Genomic DNA, 20,268 nt, shown 5'->3' with positions numbered 1-20,268 from the left:
TTTATGAATGGATCATTTGCGATTATAGTTACAGAAATCCTTGGAGCAGTGCAGCTTTATCATGAGAGGAACAACAGTGTACATCAAGAGCTGATTTAAAGCCTACACCACATCTTAAAAGGATCAAGCCCTCAAGGTCATTCCATCCAGACTAAACCATAACTAAATATTCAGTAGACCATTCAACATTTTGTAAGGCCAGCTATTGGGTAAATAAGCTCCACATCAGGATTTTATGGCCTCATTGCTTTTGAGGAAAAATAAGTTTCTATATCAAAAATCACGTTGCATAGAACTAAAATCGCAATTAGAAATTCATTGATGGTAGTGTTGGCAGAAGCATTGCAAGCATTGGTGTCAAATTCATAACCTGAGTTTTGGTTTAGTGAAGATAAACTACCAACATTTCCCTGAAGGAAGATGTCCAACAGTATATAACTGCCATTGACTAATGCCTTCCGTGAAATTGTGGTTTAGTGTTAATCTCTGTTATTTGGTAGGTTGGATGATCAACAATGGTTGTAGCCAGATATCAATCAATCAAAAAAATCAATATTTTTATTTCCATGTATAATCTCCATCTGTGCCTCCATGGCTACTTTGTACATTAGTCCATTGAGCAAGTGGCCGGGCTAGCTGGGCAAAAAGCAAGTTGTTATTCACAGAATATATTTTTCCATCTGATGGATAAAAGCCTTTATTACAGTGGATGCCCATGGGTAAACATCTCACTGGACACAAACATTCTTACACTTTGTGCTCATTCCAAGATTCTATCCACACACTATTCTCCAGAATTCTATGCCACCAATTCTCTAATCTTGTTACTTCCACGTCCTTTGATATTTGAAACATTTGTTAGCCACTCCCCAATAATTGATGTAGATCTATCTCTAGACTTCATTTATTCCAGATGAAGTGAACAATCAGTTATCTATCATCATTTTAGCTCATAAGGAATGTCTGCCTTCACTACTGTCTTTCAAGTCCACCACTGAAAAACTGTAATGCTGCAGCTGTTTACCTCTGGCTGGCACCAGCAAAGGATCACAAGGACAAGAGGACATGTTGAGAAGTCATAGGTAATGGTTGTGGCCAAGACGTTGATGCAGCAGAAGTGAGTGCCTTGTGAACCTATAATACCTGCTTATGCAACATGCCTGTGCTTCAAGATTTGCTTGAATCAAGTCCTGTAAATGCCACTCTTTCTTGATAATGGAGGGCTGTTGTGCAGATCCAAATTTACGAGTTGGTATTTCAGCCAACGTCCAGTTCATAATAGGCATTTTAATTTACATGATTACTTAGTATTATCAGTGCCCACCATGTATCCTCTGTCAGGCATAGAAATTTTCAAGGAGGTAATGAAAAAGTTTGGAAACCATTGGTTTTGGAGGATCATAAAGGTCTGAGTGAAGGTAACTTTCACTGAAAATTGAACCTGCTGCAGAGGGTTTTTATTTTTTTTATTTGTACAAATTTATGGGATACATGAGAAATTCTGTTACATGTATATAAAGCATAGTGATCGAGTCAGAGTATTTAAGGTGTCCATCTCCTGAGTACGATACATTCTTGCTAAGTATAGTCATCCTACTAAGCTATTAAACATTAAATTTATTCCATCTGTCTTACTGTATGTTTCTACCCCTTAACACGGTTCTTTTTGTTCTCCTTTCTCCCCTCCTTAACCTTGTAAGTCTGTTATCTATCTTTCCACTCTCTACCTCCATGTGATGTAACTTTTAGCACCCACATATGAGTTAGAACATACAGTACTTATCTTTTTGTGCCTGTATTATTTCGCATAAGAGAATGACCTTCAGTTCCATCCAAGTTGCTGCAAATAACATGATTTCATTCCTTTTGTGGCCAAGTATAATTCAGTTGTGTATATGCCATATGTTCTTCGTTCGTTCATCCATTAATGGACATTTAGGTTGATTCCATATGCTTGCTATTGTGAATAGTGTAATAAACATGCAACTGCAGGTACCCTTTTGATATATTGTTTTCTTTTCATTTGGGTAGATACCCAGTAGTGGAAATTCTGGACCAAATTGTAACACCATTTTTAGTTTTTTTGAGAAATCTCTATTCTGTTTTCCACAGTAACTGTACTAGTCTACATTCCCACCAACAGTGTATATAAGTTTCCTATTCTTCACATCCTCGCCAACATCTATTGTTATTTGTGTTTTTAGTAATGTACTTTGTTACTAAGGTAAGATGACATTTCTTTGTGGTTTCATTTGTATTTATCTAATGATTAATAATGAGCAGTTTTCCATTTGTATGTCTTCTTTGGAGAAATGTCTACTCACATCCTTTGCCTACTTTATTTTATTTTATTTTCTGTTGAGTTATTTGTATTTCTTGTATGTTCTGGATATTAGCCGCCAGTCAGATGAATACTTTGAAAATATTTTCTCTCATTGTACAGATTATCTCTTCAGTCTGTTGATTATTTCTTTTACTATGTGAAAACTTTTTAGTTTAATTAAGTCTTATTTATTTATTTATTTATGCCCAAGCTTTTGAGGTCTTAGTCATAAGTTCTTTGCCTAAACCAATGTCCAGGAGAGTTTTTCCTAGGTTTTCTAATTTTTTAAATAGTTTTCGGTCTTATGTTTAAGTCTTTAATTCATTTTAATTTGATTTTTGTATATGGTGAGAGTTAGGAGTCTAGTTTCATTCTTCTGCATATGGCTATCCTATTTTCCCAGCACTATTTATGGAAGAGGGTTTCCTTTTCGCAAAGTAAGTTCTTCTCGAATTTATGGAAGATCAGTGGACTGTAAATATGTGACTTTATTTGCAGATTCTCTCTTCTGTTTTGTCTGAATATTGCTTTGGGCAATATGCAATGTGGTCATTTTGACAATATTCTTCCAATCCATGAGCATGGGATAATTTTCCATTTGTCTGTGTCACCGCGATTTCTTTTATCAATGTTTTGTAGTTTCCTTGTAGAGATCTTTCACCTTCTTGCTTTAAACTTTTTTCTAAGGTGTTGTTTTGTAGTGATCATAAATGGAATTGCTTGCTTTCTCAGCTACATCATTATTGGCATTGAGAAATGCTACAGATTTATGGATGTTGATTTTGTATTCTGTATCTTTGTTGAATTTATTTATGACATCTAAGAGTTTTTTGGTGGAGTCTTTAGGTTTTTCTTGGTTTAAGATTATATTATCAGCAAAGAGGAACAATTTGATTCACTCTTTTCCTGTTTTTTATTCCTTTTAGTTGTTTCTCTTGCCTAGTTGCTCTGGTTAGAACTTCCAGTTCTGTGTTAAATAGGACTGGTGAAAGTGTACATCTTTGTGAAGGAAATTAAGGAACTGATTTTACTGTTTTTGTCGGTTTTCTTGTTAAGGACCTTAAGATTGGATTAATTAGGTAAAAAAATTACAGTCAAATATAACACACATTGTCTACAGAATTCAAAGAGGTCTACCAAAGACCCCTAAAAGTTGAGTGCAAGATGTAACAACTTCTCTTAAATTATTGTATTGTAATAAAGTACATGACTTGTAATTCACCATTTTAACCATATTAAAGGATACAATTTAGTGACACTTAGTACATTCACATGTTATACAACCATCACCACTATTTAGTTCCATAACATTTTATATATCTCAAAGTATTTTCCAATTTTCTTAATGATTTTTAAAATTTGAAATATATGCTGTTTAAGAGTGTGTTGTTTCATCTTTATATATTTGTAAATTTTGTAGTTTTCCTTCTGATCTTATTTCTGATTACATTTGACTGTGATCCATAAAGATATTTTATAGTATTTTAATCTTTTAAAATTTATTGAGACTTGTATTTTGACCTCATATGTAGTATATTCTGAAGAATATTGCATTTGCACTTGACAGGAATGAGGATTCTGCTGTTGTTGGATGACATGTTATATATATGCACATTTCTGCTGGGCCTTATTAGGTTTTAGTGCTGTTCAAATTCTATGTTTTCTTAATAAACTTGTCTAGTCATTTTATCATTTATTAAAGTAGATTATTGAAGTCTCCAACTATTGTTGTAGAATTGTCTATTTCTCTCTTCAATTCTGTCGGTGTTTCTCATATTCATATATCAAAATACACTTTTATATATTCACAGTGGGGTCACCGTTTTAAGTTATATATAAATGTTATATTTGCTTATAATTGCTATATCTTCATAATGGGTTGACCTTTTTATCAATATATAATGCTTGTCTTTGTCCCTTGTTATGACTTTCAAGTTAAAGTCAATTTTATCATAGAATAGTCATACAAACTCTCTTTTGGCTACTATATCCATCAAATGTCTTTTTCTATCTTTTACTCTCAAATTATTTGTGTCACTGAATCTAAAGTGAGACTTTTGTAGATAGCATGTAATTGGATAATTAAAAATTTCTTCCACTCTCTGCCTTTTAATTATAATTTAATCTATATATATTTGAATTAGTTACATATAAGAACCGCTATTTTACTATTTGTTTCCTATGTGTCTTATGTTGTTTCTATTCTTCATTTCCTCTCTTACTGCCTTCTCTTGTGTTTACTTGATTTTTTTTGTTATTAATCATTTTCATTCCCTTTTTATTTCTTTTTGCATATGTTTTTTGTTTTTATCTTAGGAGTTTCTATGGATATTACAAATAACACATTAAGCTTATAACAATCAAGTTTGAATTGATATGAAGTTAACTTCAATACTACACAAAACTCTGCACTCAAACGGATTGGAGGTACTACACAAAACCTTTAGTATTCCCTTAGTTTGATGTTTTGTCACTTATCACATCTGTATTCATTGTGTGCCCAATAATTTCAATTTGTTGTAATTTTATGCTTTAAAAGTCATATTGAAAATTAAAAGTAGATTTACAAATCTAAACTACAATAACACTGCCTTTTATATTTGTCCAAGTGGTTACCCTTACTGGAGGTCTTTATTTCTTCAGATGGTTTCAAGTTACTGTTTATTGTCTTTTCATTTCGGTCTCCCTTTATCATTATTTTGTAGTACAAGTCTCTTGGTAATAAACTTCCCCAGCTTTTGTTTACCTACAAATATCTTAATTTCTTACTCATTTTAAAGAAAACTTTGTCAGATATGAAATTCTTCGTTGACAGTTTATTTCAGCACTTTAAATATACCATCCCACTGGCTTCTGTTATCCATGGTTTCCAATGATAAATTGGCTATTAATCTTATTAAGGAATCCTTGCACATGATGAGTCATTTCTGTCTCGCTACTTTCAAAATTTTCTCTTTGTCTTTATCTTTGCACAGTTTGATTACAGTGTGTTTTGTTGTGAATCTCTTTAGGTTTATTATGTTGGAATTTGTTGAGTTCGTGAATGTGTAGATTCACGTCTTTCATCTAATTTCATGTTTTCAGACATTATTTTTCAAATATTCTTTCTACTCTTTTTGCCTCTCTTTTCTCTCTCAGACTCCTATGATGCATATATTTGTCTGCTTGATTGTGTCTTATTGGTCCCTTAAATCTATTTATTCTTTTTTATTTCAACTCCTCATACTGGATCATTTTTATTGTCATATATTTAACTGCTACTTTCTTTTATGTGATCAAATATGCCTGTAAACACCACCTCTTCTAGTGATTTTTTTAAATTTCAGTTTTTGTAATTTTCTACTCCAGAGTTTCTATTTGGCTTCTGTTTATAATTTTCATCTATTTATTTTTATTTTATATTTTGTGAGAAATTCTTCCCTTGTTTTTCTTTAGTTGTTGTCCATGGTTTCTCTTAGCTCCTTGAATTTAGATGTTGAGGATTCTGCTGTTGTTGGATGACATGTTATATGAAACATGCTTTAGACACTCAATGTGAATGGGAGTTATGTGTGACACTTCTAGGTGAATGCCTCTAAGATCCAATGTACAATGGAAAGGGACAAACCTCACAGAATAATGAGTCGAAGTGTGTGGAGAACAATACACAAAGGAGCTGTGTTCAAGGAGAAGAATGTATCTGTTTATGGAACATTCTCCTCCATCAGGGTAATTGGATTGTAAAGTGTCTGCACAGTATATTTCAGAATTATACACACTCTAATCTGTTTATTTCCTACCTCTCCATTTTAGGAGTAAGATTAATTTTTGAGGTCATCTCCTTACCATTTCTCTCTCTCTCTCTTTTTTTTTTTTTTTATATCAGGAGTGTGCAGGCCAAAAAATCATGTCTTTTTAGTTCATTTTGTTGTTGTTGTTTTCATTCCAAGGCAGATGTCATGATGTTTAGTGGTGGGAACAGGTAACATTCTGATCAGGTAGCAGTGCTCTGTGAAATGGGAGACCAGTACTGAATAAGCTCTGCACCTGAGGTATTCTCCAAATAAATTGGGTGGCTTGGCAGTTCACAATTTTGCAAGTCAGGAAAAGCCAGTTTTGAATGTAATATAGAATGCCATGTATCATCTCCTAATGGAAAGACTATCATACATCATATAGAAGGCTTTCTCTGCAAACTTGATGCTATGACTAGATGGGCCTTTTAGGCTGTCCCCTTTGAGTATATTTTAAATGCAGGAAAGAGTGATCCAAATATTGGGGACTAGAAGCTTAGATTGGGGTTATTATTGTGGCTAATTACATTATATTCCAGCTTTCCTTTGGTGTATGTGTTAAGATTGCCTTCGCTTTCTGTGTGAGTGGAAATGATGTACATCTTTTAGCAGTCATTTCATTATTCACTATCATCCTATTTTCCTACCAAAATAATTGTGAAAACAAATGTTGAAGTGAGCATCTATCAGACTTATTCTTTGTATGATATGCATTGAATATTTGGTGTAATCAAGAAATAAACTTTTGTAGCATTAAAACAATAAGCATTGATTTATTTTGCACAGCATCTTAAGGTAATACTGGCATTTATAATATTTAAGGGTGAAATCTATTATCCAATAAATGCATCCAAATAAAGTTCTCAGAAAGGTATGGTAAAGGAGCTGGTGGTGAGCATTGAATATATTAAAAAAACAGAATCAAAAATAAATACTGGCCAAAATCATGGCTTAAAAGGAGAAAATAAACATTGGAAATCTTGATAATATAAAAATAAGAACATAACATCTAACTAACATGAGATCGAGGAATAGCAAGAGAGTTCCTATCTTAATTTTTTTTTTTTTTTACAGGAAGTGAAATGATGTAAACATTAAACATGTTGCTAAAAATAGCTAACTTTATGATATTTAATATAATATCGCTTGTGTTGATAAAACATTCATTTAGAGTTTGGAAATTATTTGTTTTTAATTAAGTTCCCCTTCTGTTAATTTCCTATGAGGTAAAACTTAAATAGAATTTAATTTAATTTTTACTGTAATGACATGTGTACTGTATTTCAGGTCTTATAAGACCATGTTTATCCATTCCTTAGTCTTTCCACCTGTCTACATATCTGCTTTCTGCCCATCTGTCCTTCTATTTGTATATCCATCTAACTATACATAGTGATATAGAGATATGCCTGAAATGTTATTCATATTAAACTTATAGGTGGTATAATTTATGGTAATACTTTTTTAGATGTTTGTACTTTTATGTATTGAATGCCTTTTGTCTTTTTTTTTTTTTTTCAAGACTATAAAATTTGAAATCTGAAAATAAAAGACAAACTTCTTGACCTCAAGTACCTTACAGAAGTAACATAGTATCACAAGTTCCGGTCATGTTTTAGTTTCTTTTCCATAATTTTAACATGCTGGGAAGCAGTAAGATCTGTTAGACAGGAACCAGATCCAGTGTTTTTATAGTTTGATAGAATACATGGAAATAATATGAGAAGAGACTGGAGGGAGAGGTAGAAGCATGTTTGAAACCACATAGTAACTCAGACCTTGAAAATAACTATTCTCTAAGGTTTCAACTTCTCTTCACTTCACACGTAATTTCTCAGTGAATATATCCATATTTTGAGTCATTGGACTCAGGAAATCAGATTATTACTAGTCTGGTGATTAAATTGCTCTATCCATCTGCTAGTATATTGTCATTATTCTTTGAGCTTTGTTTGATGATAACAAAAATTATAAGTCACTTGTATTAAATCCAGGCAATGATTGTATAAAATCTTGTAGAAAAAAATGAATGCTTGAACTTGTTTTTTTTTCTGTCTTAAAAGCAAAACAAAATATGAAATGCAATATAATCAAGTTTAATACTGGAGTATATTTTCAGAAATGGTGTTGTCCAAAGATGTCTCCACACAGCTGGACTTTTTCTTGGATGCTCTTTTGGTTGATATGGAATCCACAGAGATTTCTGGCTTCATGGATGGCCAAACACTGGTAAGGTCATGATGTTCATTTAATTAGTGTGACTGAGTCTACTCTCGGAATAATTTTAATGTTTTAAGTGCACTTGTCAATCTTCTTTATTCACTAAGAATCTTTGTTATTTTAGGATAAATTATTTCTAAAGTTACAGAACAATAATTGTGGTTATCATCTAAAAAAGTTATTCTAAGTTATTTGTATGATATACACAAAATGATATGACTGAAATAAAAAATATGGTGAAGTTATATTAGAATCTTATTTTCCTTTGCTTGCTGTATCATTGTTAAATAAAATGAAAAGGAGCCTCATTGTAAAACCAGCCTTTCCACTTTATTAATATAAACAGAATTAAGCTTTATTTTAAAAAATCTTTAAAATATTAAATATTTAACTACTTAATATCTTTAAAATATTAAAATATTATTTGAGTGCTTTCTATTTATACAAGGTAACATATAGAAGGTCTTTCCCCTCAAAGCATTGGCCATCTAGCACTGTTTCTCCACATAAATAACACAAACATGCTTTTTTCAAGCTCTCATAGTATTCTGTATCTTTTTTCAGAGTTTATTCACTCTTCATGGTGTACTTATTTTTTAAATAATTTATTTAATATCCACCTTTACGGCTAGACTCTAAACTCCATGTGGATGAAAAGAGTGTACCTTTTGTTAGTGTCATATTCCTAGTGCCTAACAGAGTGATGAGCACATCACTGACATTCTGCATAGAATTCACGACTGACTCATGCAGACTGTGCGAATTGTTACGAGAGGTACAATCTAAAGAAAGAGTATTAGGGAGGTATACATTACTGTGTGGATTCTGTGTTCATTTGGAAAAGTTGGTTCAGATTTAAATGACTTGAAATTGGAAAAGAGAGAATGGATAGGCCAAAAAAGAATAGCATGTTCAATGTTTTGAGGCAACTCAGGAGGAATAAATATTTATGAAACAGTGAATTACTCAGGACCACTAGAACCTGTGTTAGTCAGGAAGTGGGAGTGTGGGGTGGCAGTGAGACCTTGAAAAGAACACTTGAGTCAGATTATTAGAAAACTTAAGGAATTTTAAGTTTTTACTTAATAAATGTTGAGAAATTTGGGGGGATTGTATAATTTTGGTTAAGTGGCTAAAATAAATTATATTTTAGTCATATATCTTCCCAATTTAAAGAAAGTAAACATTGTTTAGAGGCAAAATAAACTTTTTTAAGATCAGAAACTATATGTTTTAGCCTTGGTAAGTACAGTAACTTCCATAGTTCCTAGCATGTTTTAGGCATTGGGCATATATTCCTGATTAGATGTTCATTTGAATTTGTTAACTGAAATAATATTCTGAAAGTGATGAAGTGATTCGTGCTTTGTACAACAGGTAGATAAGATGTAGGTAACTAAGTAGATAGATAAGAAGACAATAATTTAACAGTCATTAGATGAATAAACATTAATATATACACATGAACAAAAAAACAATGCACACACTTAACCACACACATATAGACAGGAATACACACAGACATACCCACAGAAGTACACATTTGCACATACAAGTACATGCACATGTACACAAACACACACACAGACATCCACACACATATGTGAGAAAGACAATAGCTAAAATATTAGGATCATGCTGTAGAAAACACAGACAAAACTCACAGAATATCAAGGAAGGTAATATCAGAAGGGCAGACAAAGAACAGATGGAAGATGATTTGCAACAAGTTAAAAAATAAAGAGTTCATTCTGTGTGATGAAGGGTTCATCCTAAGCAGATTATCACGTTGTAGGCAGATTTCCCAAACTCATATTGTGCATTGCCAAATACTTACCCATCACACAATACCTACATTAGAATCTGGGCCTGGGGACAGTTGGCATATAATATTTACCAAATATTATAATGTTTATTTTTTCCCTTACAGAATCAAATGCCTGTTTTAAAGAAAAGGAAAAATATAGAAAAACAAGAAACACAATCCATTGCCAGAACCCAACATTAAGTATACTAACAGTTGGGTTTTAAAAACATTTTCATTCTAATTTTTAAATCTATACAACAGGTGTTTCATGCCAACTTATTGGGGCAGCGCTCTCTTAGGTGGGCGGCTTCACAAGTTGGGTCCACTCCAGGTTTTAGAATTTGCCACTTGTTAGAGCCCGGTCAGCCCGAGGTGAAGGAGATAAAAACGGGAGGAAAATGGCGGCCAAGGCCGCATCGGCGGAGACAGCAGCGTACCCAGTGAGTGGGGCCCCGGCCAAGCCGGGCTGGGAATAGAATCTCTCCCCAGCAGCAAGGCTGGCACTGATCCCCTCCTAGTCGCGGCCACTGATGTGTCTGTGCCCAACCGGGAGGCCGACGCCCAGGAGCCCGCTCCTAAGGCAGTGCCGCTGCTGTCGCTGCGGGGAGCTTGCCCGCAGCCTGAAGGCAGAGGGGCCGGAGCTGGAGGCTGAGGGGAAGCTGCCGGAAAGGGTGACGGATCTGAGGCAGCCACGCCTCTCAAGAGTCTGACCTCACCTGCCTTTGCCTGCCTCGCCTCCGCAGCGTCCCAGCTCCTGAGGAGCGCGAGGAGACTCGGTATGCCTCCTGCCGCAGCACCCGGGGACTCGTGCCACCGTCGGGCAGGGGCGGCGAGGGGGGGACTTGGGGTCGCAGCTGACCCCGGGCTCGGAGGAGCAGGTCACGCTGCATTGAGGACGTGCTCATCTTGTCGTCCTTCCTCGGGTAGACGCTCTTCTCCGGGGTACTCCTGGAAACTTTGGTGCCATAGCCCAACTTTTGGTGGGAAACATACACAGCTCTTCTGGTGATGCTGTTTGGGCTCGCATCCCTGTGACAGTATTTCCCAAAAGGGACTATAAAGATAACCCGGAAGCCATGTAGCTTCAACCTCATACATTCCAAGAAGGGACGGAAGTCAAGTGTGAAGTAAATGGTACTGTTCCCAGTGACCTTTTTCCTGCCCTACCTCTTGTGCTAAGCTTGCCTGAAAGCCTGTGGACTTCCAAAACATCACCTCTTTCCCATGAAGGACCACCTTATCCTCCCTGCTGTATCAGAATCCATCCAACCAATCAGTACCTCAGCTCCCTCCTCAGAAAATTAAGCTACCCAAACGGAAATATTTGGGGAAGAACCCACTTCAATAATTCCATTAAACTGTGACCTAGGCAAGTCCTATGTGATAAATGTTTAAAAAAAATGCTGTTGTTGGAAACAAAATTAGAAAAGGTAGTAATGCAAGTGACTGCTAAATATGACAGTAAAAAACGGAGATAAGAAACTGTACCTACTGTGAACAAAAAACTAAAAACTGGCCATAAAGTGGATGGAAAACCCCAAAATGAAAGCCAGAGAAGAAATTCTGTGGTTATGGTTTCGAATACTGCTCACAGAAGAGGCAGAGTAGTAAATGTTTCTGCTCAGGTAGATAGGTCAAAAGCTCAGTTAAGTACTAAAAAATCTGCTCCTAGAGTAAGAACATGGATCATGCAAAAGCTCAGGGAATTGTCAAAAATTGCCAAGGAAAAGGCATAAAAGAAGCAAACTGAAGCCTCTCCTCCAAAAATGCACATTCGAAAGTCCATTTCATGGGTCAATATCAGAATCCTAGTCAGGTGCCCTTCTGCCCAGGTTTCATTTAAAACCACAGAGGTACAGGAATGAAGAAAATGACTCTTCTCGGAAGACAGGGCTGGAGAAAGTGTGGAGTGCAGAGATGGTCCCAAACTCCAGTCTTGCTGCGCCTCTATGCGCTCACCAGGTAAAGGCCTTCTGAAAATCAGAGTCCCTGAAAAGGCCGGGAAGAGGACAGCAGTGAGAGGTTCAGGACCCAACCGAAATGCATGCTCCTGGTGAACGGAATGAACCATAGATATTGGACAAAAAGGGCAGCAAAAGCATTATCTCTGGACTTAAACCAAAAGATATCTGACTCTTCCCATGCATCAGTGTGTAGCATTGATAGCACAGATGATTTGAAATCATCCGACTCTGAATGTAGCTCCTCAGAAAGCTTTCATTTTCCTCCAGGCAGTATGCATGCGCCTTCCAAATCCTTCACTTCCTTCTCATCAAAGGAAGAGGAAAAATTCAGTAATTCCTTGAAAATGAATCTTCCAAAATTGTCTCTAAATGCATCATACCGCATGGCAGGACCATATGTGTTGAGGACATTGTTTGGGCCAAGATACATGACTTCCCTTGGTGCCAGCCCCTGTTCTTACTAAAGATAACAGCTTTTAGTCCTATAGGAGGACTGTATTTTATGGTTCAATTCTCCAGCATTTTTTTTTCTCTTTGGTACCTTTCTCACTTTTTAGAAAACTTCCAGACACACTTGAATAAGAAGAGAAGGGGCCTGTATTGCAAGCCTATTACAGAGGCAGCGAAAACTGCCAAGCAACTGACCTCTGAAGTACAGGCTCTGAAGTAAAGGCTCTGTTGACTGTTTGAAACATAAACACAGTAAGGTAGGCAAGACCATTGGAAGTCGTCATAGATTTTCAGTCTGTTTAGGGATAATTTCTACTACATAACTTGGCCAAATTGGAGAGAGATTGCACTGAATTGGCTATTTAAAAAAATACTTACCTTATAGCCATTTTTAGACTCAGAAGCTTAAACTGAACATGTAATCAAAATTTTATCTTAAGGAAGTGAGATTTTAGGAATATTTTTCAGTTTTGAAGTCTAAAACCATTCCAAGGCATAGAAACCATAGCCTCAAATTGAAATTGAATTTTCGTGAGGACTGTTAATTGTTATTTGTACCTAATACCATGTGTATGTGTGTGTGTCTATGTAAAGTATAGCCTGTGACTATGGAACATGGACACAGGCTGCATATTGGGGATTGCTGTAAGGGCTGGTGAGGTGCAGGAATAGTGTGGATATTTAACGACTACTTATTTTTAATGTATTTTTATTTCAGTAGCTTGAGGGGTACAATTGGTTTTTGGTTACATGGATGAACTGTGTAGTGGTGAAGTCTAGCATTTTATTGTGCTTGTCACCTGATTAGTGTACATCAAACTGTTGGGGTGATCAGACCCAACACCAGGTCGTGGGGGCAACAAAGTTAGGCAGAGTCAAGGAATTGAGAAAAAAGACAGTTTGAGAAGTAAAGTGGGACCAGGGGGCCATCACAATTGTGGAGGCTGCAAAGGCCCCAAGCTCTGGGAGTTCACACTATTTATTGGTAATCCAACAAAGAAACAGGTGGTGAGAGTGTGGTAGTCAAAAGGGCAGGTGCACAATCTACAGCTGTGGTGGTTTAGCATTTATGTGGAACATGTTCTGCTACTTGAGATAATGGGAATACAATTGATCCAGGAACCTAGGAGGGCTAGAGGCAAGGAGCCAGCAAGTCTAGACACATTCCAGAGGACATTATGCAAGCCCTGCCTTAACTTTCTTCCCAACACTCAGCTTTTCCCAACATCAAACCCAATATGCAGTTTTCCAGTTCTCATTCCCTACCACGTTTCTCCCTTCTGAGTCTCCAGTATCCATTATACCAGTCTATATGTCCTTGCGTACCCATAACTTAACTTCCACTTATGAGTGAGAACATGCTGAATCTGGTTTGTGATTCATGAATTACTTCATTTATAATAATGTCCTCAAGTTCCATCCAAGTTGTGCAAAGACATTATTTCATTCTTTTTTATAGCTGAACAGTATTTCATGGGGTGTGTGTGTGTGTGTATATGTATATATACACACATCACATATTATTTATCCACTCATTGGTTGATGGGCACCTAGGTTGGTTCTGTATCTTTGCAATTATGAATCACACTGTGATAAACATATGCTGATGGTGTCTTTTTGATACAGTGGCTTCTTTTCCTTTGGGTAGATAATAGTGGGATTGCTGGATCAAATGGTTGGTCTACTTTTAGTTCTTTGAGAAATTTCCGTACGGTTTTCCATAGAGGTTGTGCTAATTTACATTCCCACAAACTGCATGGAAGCATTCCTTTTTCGTCACATCAACACTAACATCTATTGTTTTTTAACTTTTTTAGTAATGGCCATTCTAGTTGGGGTAAGGTGGTATTTTAATGCTTTAATTTGCATTTCCCTGATGATTATTGATGTTGAGGAGTTTTTTCATGTTTGTTGGCAATTTGTATATCTTCTTTTGAGGAATCTCTAGTCATGTTCCTTGCCTACTTTTAAATGGGATTATTTTGGTTTTCTCTTACTGATTTGTTTGAGATCCTTATAAATTCTGGATATTTGTCCTTTGTCGGATACATTGTTTACAAACATTTTCTCCAATTCTGTGGGTTTTCTGTTTACTCTGATGATTTTTTTTTTCTTTTTTTTGCTATGCAAAAGGTTTTGTTTAATAGGCCGCATTTACTTATTTTTATTTTTGTTGCATTTGCTTTTGGGGTCTTACTCATAAATTCTTTGCCTAGGCCAATGTCCAGAAGAGTTTTTCCTAGGTTTTCATCTAGAATTTTTATGGTTTTAGATCCTAAATTTAGATCTTTAACCCATCCTGAGTTAATTTTTTATGTGGTGAGAGATAAAGATCCAGTTTCATTTTTCTATATGTGGCTATCCAATTTTCCCAGCACTGTTTATTGAATATAGTATCCTTTTCCCAGGTTATATTATTGTATGCTTTGCCAAAGATCAGCCAGTTGTAGGTATTTGGCTTTATTTATTGGTTCTCTATTATGTTCCATAGGTCTATGTAACTACTTTTATAGCAGTGCCATGCTGTCTTGGTTACTGTAGCCTTGTAGTATAATTTGAAGTTGGGTCATGTTATGCCTCCAGATTTCTTCTTTTTGCTTAGGATTTCTTTGGCTATTTAGGCTCATTTTTGGCTCCAGATGAATTTTGGGATTGTTTTTCTAATTCTGTGAAAAATACTGTTGTTATTTAACAGTTTTATTAGAATTGCATGAATCTGTAGATTGCTTTGGGAAGTATGGTCACAATATTGATTCCCCCAATTTATGAGCATGGGATGTATTTCCATATGTTTGTGTCATCTATGATTTCTCTCAGCAGTGTTTTGAAGTTCTCCTTATAGAGATTGTTCATCTCCTTAGTTAAGCATATTCCTAGGTATTTTATTTTTTTCCAAATACTGTAAAAGGGATTGAGTACTTGATTTGAATCTCAGCTATGTCATGGTTCGTGTATAGCAGTGCTACTAATTTGTGTACATTGATTTTGTAACCAGAGACTTTTGTGAAATCATTGATCAGATCTAGGAGTCTTTTGGAGGAGTCTTTAGGGTTTCTAGTTACAAGATCATATCATCAGCAAACAGAGTTTGACTTTCTCTTTCCCAATTCTGAAGTCCTTTATTTATTTCTTTTTCCTGATAGCTCTGGCTAGGACTTCCAGTGCTATGTTGAATAGAAGTGGTGAAAGTGGGCATCCTTGTCTTGTTCTGGTTCTTAGGGGGAATTCTTTCAACTTTTCTATGTTCAGTATGATGTAGCCTGCGAGTTTTTTATATATGGATTTTATTATCAGGTGTGTTCTTTCTGTGCCTAGTCTGTTGAGGATTTTTATCATAAAACAATGCAGGATTTTATTGAATGCTTTTTCTGCATCTACTGAAGTGATCATATGGTTTTTGGTTTTAATTCTGTTTGTATAATATACTTAATTTATTGTCTTGTGTATATTGAATCATCCATGGATCCCTGGAATGAAACCTACTTGATTATGAAGAATTACTTTTTTGATGTGCTGCTGGATTCAGTTAACTAGTCTTTTGTTGAGAATTTTTGCATCTATATTTATCAGGGATATTGGTTTGTAGTTTCCAGTTTTTGTTATCTCCTTTCCTGGCTTAGTATCAAGGTGATACTGGCTTTGTAGAATGGGTTAGGGAGGATTCCATCCTTTTAAATCTTTTGGAATAGTTTCAGTAGAATTGGTACCAGTTCTTCTTTGAATGTCTGGTAGAATTTGGCTGTGAACCCATCTGGCCCTGGGCTTTTTGTGTGTGTGTTGGCAGTTTGTTTTTTCAATTACCGGTTTGCTCTCACTGCTTGTTATTGGTCTCTTCAGGATTTCTATTTCTTTCTGATTCCAGCTAAAGAGGTTCTAAATTTATCCATTTCTGCTAGATTTTCTAGTTTTGCATAGAGGTGTTTATGTATGCTTGAATGACCTTTTTTATTTCTGTGGTGTCAGTTGTAATGTGTCCATTTTTATTTGTTGTGGGAAGTCAGGGACCCCAATCGGAGGGACTGGTTGAAGCCATGGCAGAAGAACATAAATTGTGAAGATTTCATGGACATTTATTAGTTCCCCAAATTAATAATTTTATAATTTCTTACACCTACCTTTACTGCAGTCTCTGAACATAAATTGTGAAGATTTCATGGACATGTATCACTTCCCCAATCAATACCCTTGTGATTTCTTATGCCTGTCTTTACTTTAATCTCGTAATCCCATCATCTTCATAAGCTGAGGAGGATGTATATTGCCCCAGGACTCTGTGATAATTGCATTAACTGTGCAAATTGTTTGTAGAGCATGTGTGTTTGAACAATATGAAATCTGTGCACCTCGAAAAAAGAACAGGATAACAGCAATGTTCGGGGAACAAGGGAGATAACCTTAAACACTGACTGCCAGTGAGCCGGGTGGAACAGAGCCATATTTCTCTTCTTTCAAAAGCAAATTGGAGAAATATCCCTGAATTCTTTTTCTCAGCAAAGAACATTCCTGAGAAAGAGAATGCGTCCCTGAGGGGAGGCCTCTAAAATGGCCAATTTGGGGGCAGCTGCCTTTTACGGTCGTAGACAAAGGGATGAAATAAGCCCTGGTCTCCTGTAGCACTCCCAGGCTTATTAGGATGAGGAAACTCCTGCCTAATAAATTTTGGTTAGACTGGTTGTCTGTTCTCAAACCCTGTCTCCTGATAAGATGTTATCGATGACAATGCATGCCTGAAAGTTCATTAGCAATTTTAATGTCGCCCCATCCTGTGGTCCTGTCATCTTGCTCTGCCTCCATTTGCTTTGTGATATTTTGTTACCTTGTGAAGCATGTGATCTCTGTGACCCACACCCTATTCGTACACTCCCTCTCCTTTTGAAAATCATTAATAAAACTTGCTGGTTTTATGGCTCAGGGAGCATCACAGAACCTGCTGCCATGTGATGTCTCCCCTGGACACCCAGCTTTAAAATTTCTCTCTTTTGTACTCTTTCCCTTTATTTCTCAGACCAGCCAATGCTTGTGGAAATAGAAAAGAACCCATGTTGAATATCAGGGGTGGGTTTCCCCGATATCTATTTCTCATTGAGCTTATTTGAATATCTCTTCTATTCTTGGTTAACCTAGCTAGTGTTCTATCAATTTTGTTTATCCTTTCAAAGAACCAGCTTTATGTTTCATTGATCTTTTGTATTTTTTTGTTTCAATTTCATTTAGTTCTGCTGTTATCTTTGATATTTATTTTCTTCTGCTAGCTTTGAGTTTGGTTTGTTTTCGTTTCTCTAGTTCCTTGAGGTGTGACATTTGCTTGTCAGTTTGTCAGTTTGTGATCTTCCAGACTTTTTGATGTAGGCATTCCGTGCTGGAAACTTTCCTCTTACCACTGTTTTTATTGTATCCCACAGTCTTGATAACTTTTGTCACTAGTATCATTCATTTTGATAATTTTTAAAATTTCTGTTTTGATTTTATTTTTAATCCAGAAATAATTTAGGAGCAGACTGTTTAATTTCCATGTACATGTATAGTTTTGAGGGTTTCTTTTGGAATTGATTTCTAGTTTTATTCTGCTCTGCTCTGAGAAGATATTGGCTGTTATTTCAATTTTTAAAAATGTATTAAAACTTGTTTTGCAACCCATCATATGATCTATCTTGGAGAATGTTCCATGTGCTGGTAAGAAGAACGTATAGTTCACAGTTCTTGGGTAAAGTGTTCTGTAAGTATCTGTTAGGTTCCATTTGTTCTAGAGTGCAGTTTAAGTTCAGTATATCTTTGTTGACTATCTGCCTTGATGATTTGTCTAGTGCTGTCAGTGGAGTGTCGAAGTGCTCCACTATTATTGTGTTGCTGTCTATCTCTTTTCTTAGGCTTGGTAGTAATAGCTTTATGAATCTGAGAGCTCTACAGTTAGGTGCATATATAGTTAGGATTATTAATATATTTGTGTTGAATTGATCCTTTTATTATTATATGACTTTGTCTTTTTTTTTTTGCTTAAATAATTATTGTTGCTTTAAAGTCTGTTTTATCTAGGATTAGCAATTTCTGTCACTTTGGTTTATATTTGCATGAAATATCTTTTTCCACCCCTTTATCTTGAGTCTGTAAGGATCCTTTACATTTTAGGTGTGTCTCCTGAAGATAGCAGATATTTGGTTTGTGAGTCTTAAAAATCCATTCTGCTAATTTGTCTCTTTTAAATTGAACATTTAGGCCATTTACATTCACTGTTAATATTAAGATGTGAGGTAATGTTCCAGTGATCATGTTGTTACCCAGTGACTTTGTTTCCTTCATTGTGTTATTGTTTTGCAAGCCGATTGAATTTTATGCTTCCAGTGGTTCCATTCTGTTGTGTTCCAACCTTTTGTTTCAAGATACCATAACTCCTTTTAATGTTTATTGTAGGGCTAGTCTGGCATTAACAAATTCCCTCAGCCTTTGTTTGTTGAGAAAGGCTATTTCTTTATCATTTATGACACTTAATTTTGTTGGATACAGAATTCTTGGCTGACAATTATTTTGTTTATGGAGACTAAAGATAGGTCTCCACTTCCTTCTGGCTTGTAAGATTTCTGCTGAAAAATCTGTTAGTAGTTCAATAGATTTTCTTTTAGAGGTTACCTGATGTTTTTGTCTCACTGCTCTTAAAATTATTTTCTTTACATCGACTCCAGATAGTCTGATGATTATATATGCCTTAGTGATTTCTCTCTTTTTTTTTTTTTTTTGCAATGACTCTCCCAGAAATCATTTGAACTCCTTATATTTGATTGTCTAAATCTCTAGCAAGACCCGGTAAATTATACTCTATTATTATTTCAAATAGGTTTTCCAAACTTTTTGCATTTTTTTCTCCCTCAGGAACATGTATAATTCTTAGGTCTGGCCAGTTTACATAATTCCATATTTCTTGGAGACTTTGTTCACTTATTTTCAATATTTTTTTTAAAAATTTTCGTCTGGTTGAGTTAATTCAAAAGCCTCATCTTTGAGCTCTGAAATACTTTCTTCTACTTGGTTTAGTTTGTTTTTAAAACTTTCCACATCATTTCATAGTTTCCTAAATGTGTCTTTCATTTCCAGAAATTCTGTTTCTTTTTCTCTGAAATATCTATTTCTTTAGGAAATTTTTCATTCATATCCTGAATTGTTTTAAATATTTTTAATGTTGACTTTCACCTTTCTCTGTATCTCCCTAAGTAACTTAATAAACTTTTGAATTCTTTATCTAGTATTTTAAATATTTCATCTTTATTTGGATCCACTACTGGAGAGTCCAGAAAGATATTTCTGGTAATGTGAAAAACAGGGTTCTGTAACACCCCCTGAAGATCACACTAACTCATCAGCAATGGATGCACTAAGCTTCACAAATATACTAAAGGATTAACTGGGAGTGACAAAACCAACATTTAAAATACGGATACAGTGGCTCACTCCTGTAATCCCAGCACTTTGGGAGGCCAAGGTGGGTGGATCAGATCACAAGGTCAACAGATCGAGACCATCCTGGCCTTATGGTGAAACCCGGTCTCTACTAAAAATACAAAAATTAGCTGGATGTGGTGGCACATGCCTGTAGTCCCAGCTACTTGGGAGGCTGAGGCAGGAGAATTGCTTGAACCCAGGAGGCGGAGGTTGCAGTGAGCAGTGATCCTGACACTGCAAGACTCTCTCTCAAAAATAAATAAATAAATAAATAAATAAATAAATAAATAAATAAATAAA

General features: G+C 35.5%; 1 long non-coding RNA gene across 1 annotated transcript in view; it reads left to right on the top strand.

Moving 5' to 3' along the window:
• Window positions 1-8,215: 8,215 nt before the first annotated feature.
• LOC111521828 overlaps window positions 8,216-20,268 on the top strand; it is a 38,941-nt gene continuing 26,888 nt past the window's right edge. Inside the window, exons 1-2 of the long non-coding RNA XR_002725086.1 lie at window positions 8,216-8,325; window positions 12,645-12,794. This is a non-coding gene — a long non-coding RNA (uncharacterized LOC111521828). The remainder of the gene's footprint in view (window positions 8,326-12,644; window positions 12,795-20,268) is intronic.

This window comes from Piliocolobus tephrosceles, chromosome X, assembly GCF_002776525.5.
Source record: "Piliocolobus tephrosceles isolate RC106 chromosome X, ASM277652v3, whole genome shotgun sequence".
In the NCBI taxonomy this organism is placed as follows: domain Eukaryota; kingdom Metazoa; phylum Chordata; class Mammalia; order Primates; family Cercopithecidae; genus Piliocolobus; species Piliocolobus tephrosceles.
The sequence above is the reverse complement of the archived record's forward strand: the minus strand, read 5'-3'. Positions and strand labels throughout refer to the sequence as shown.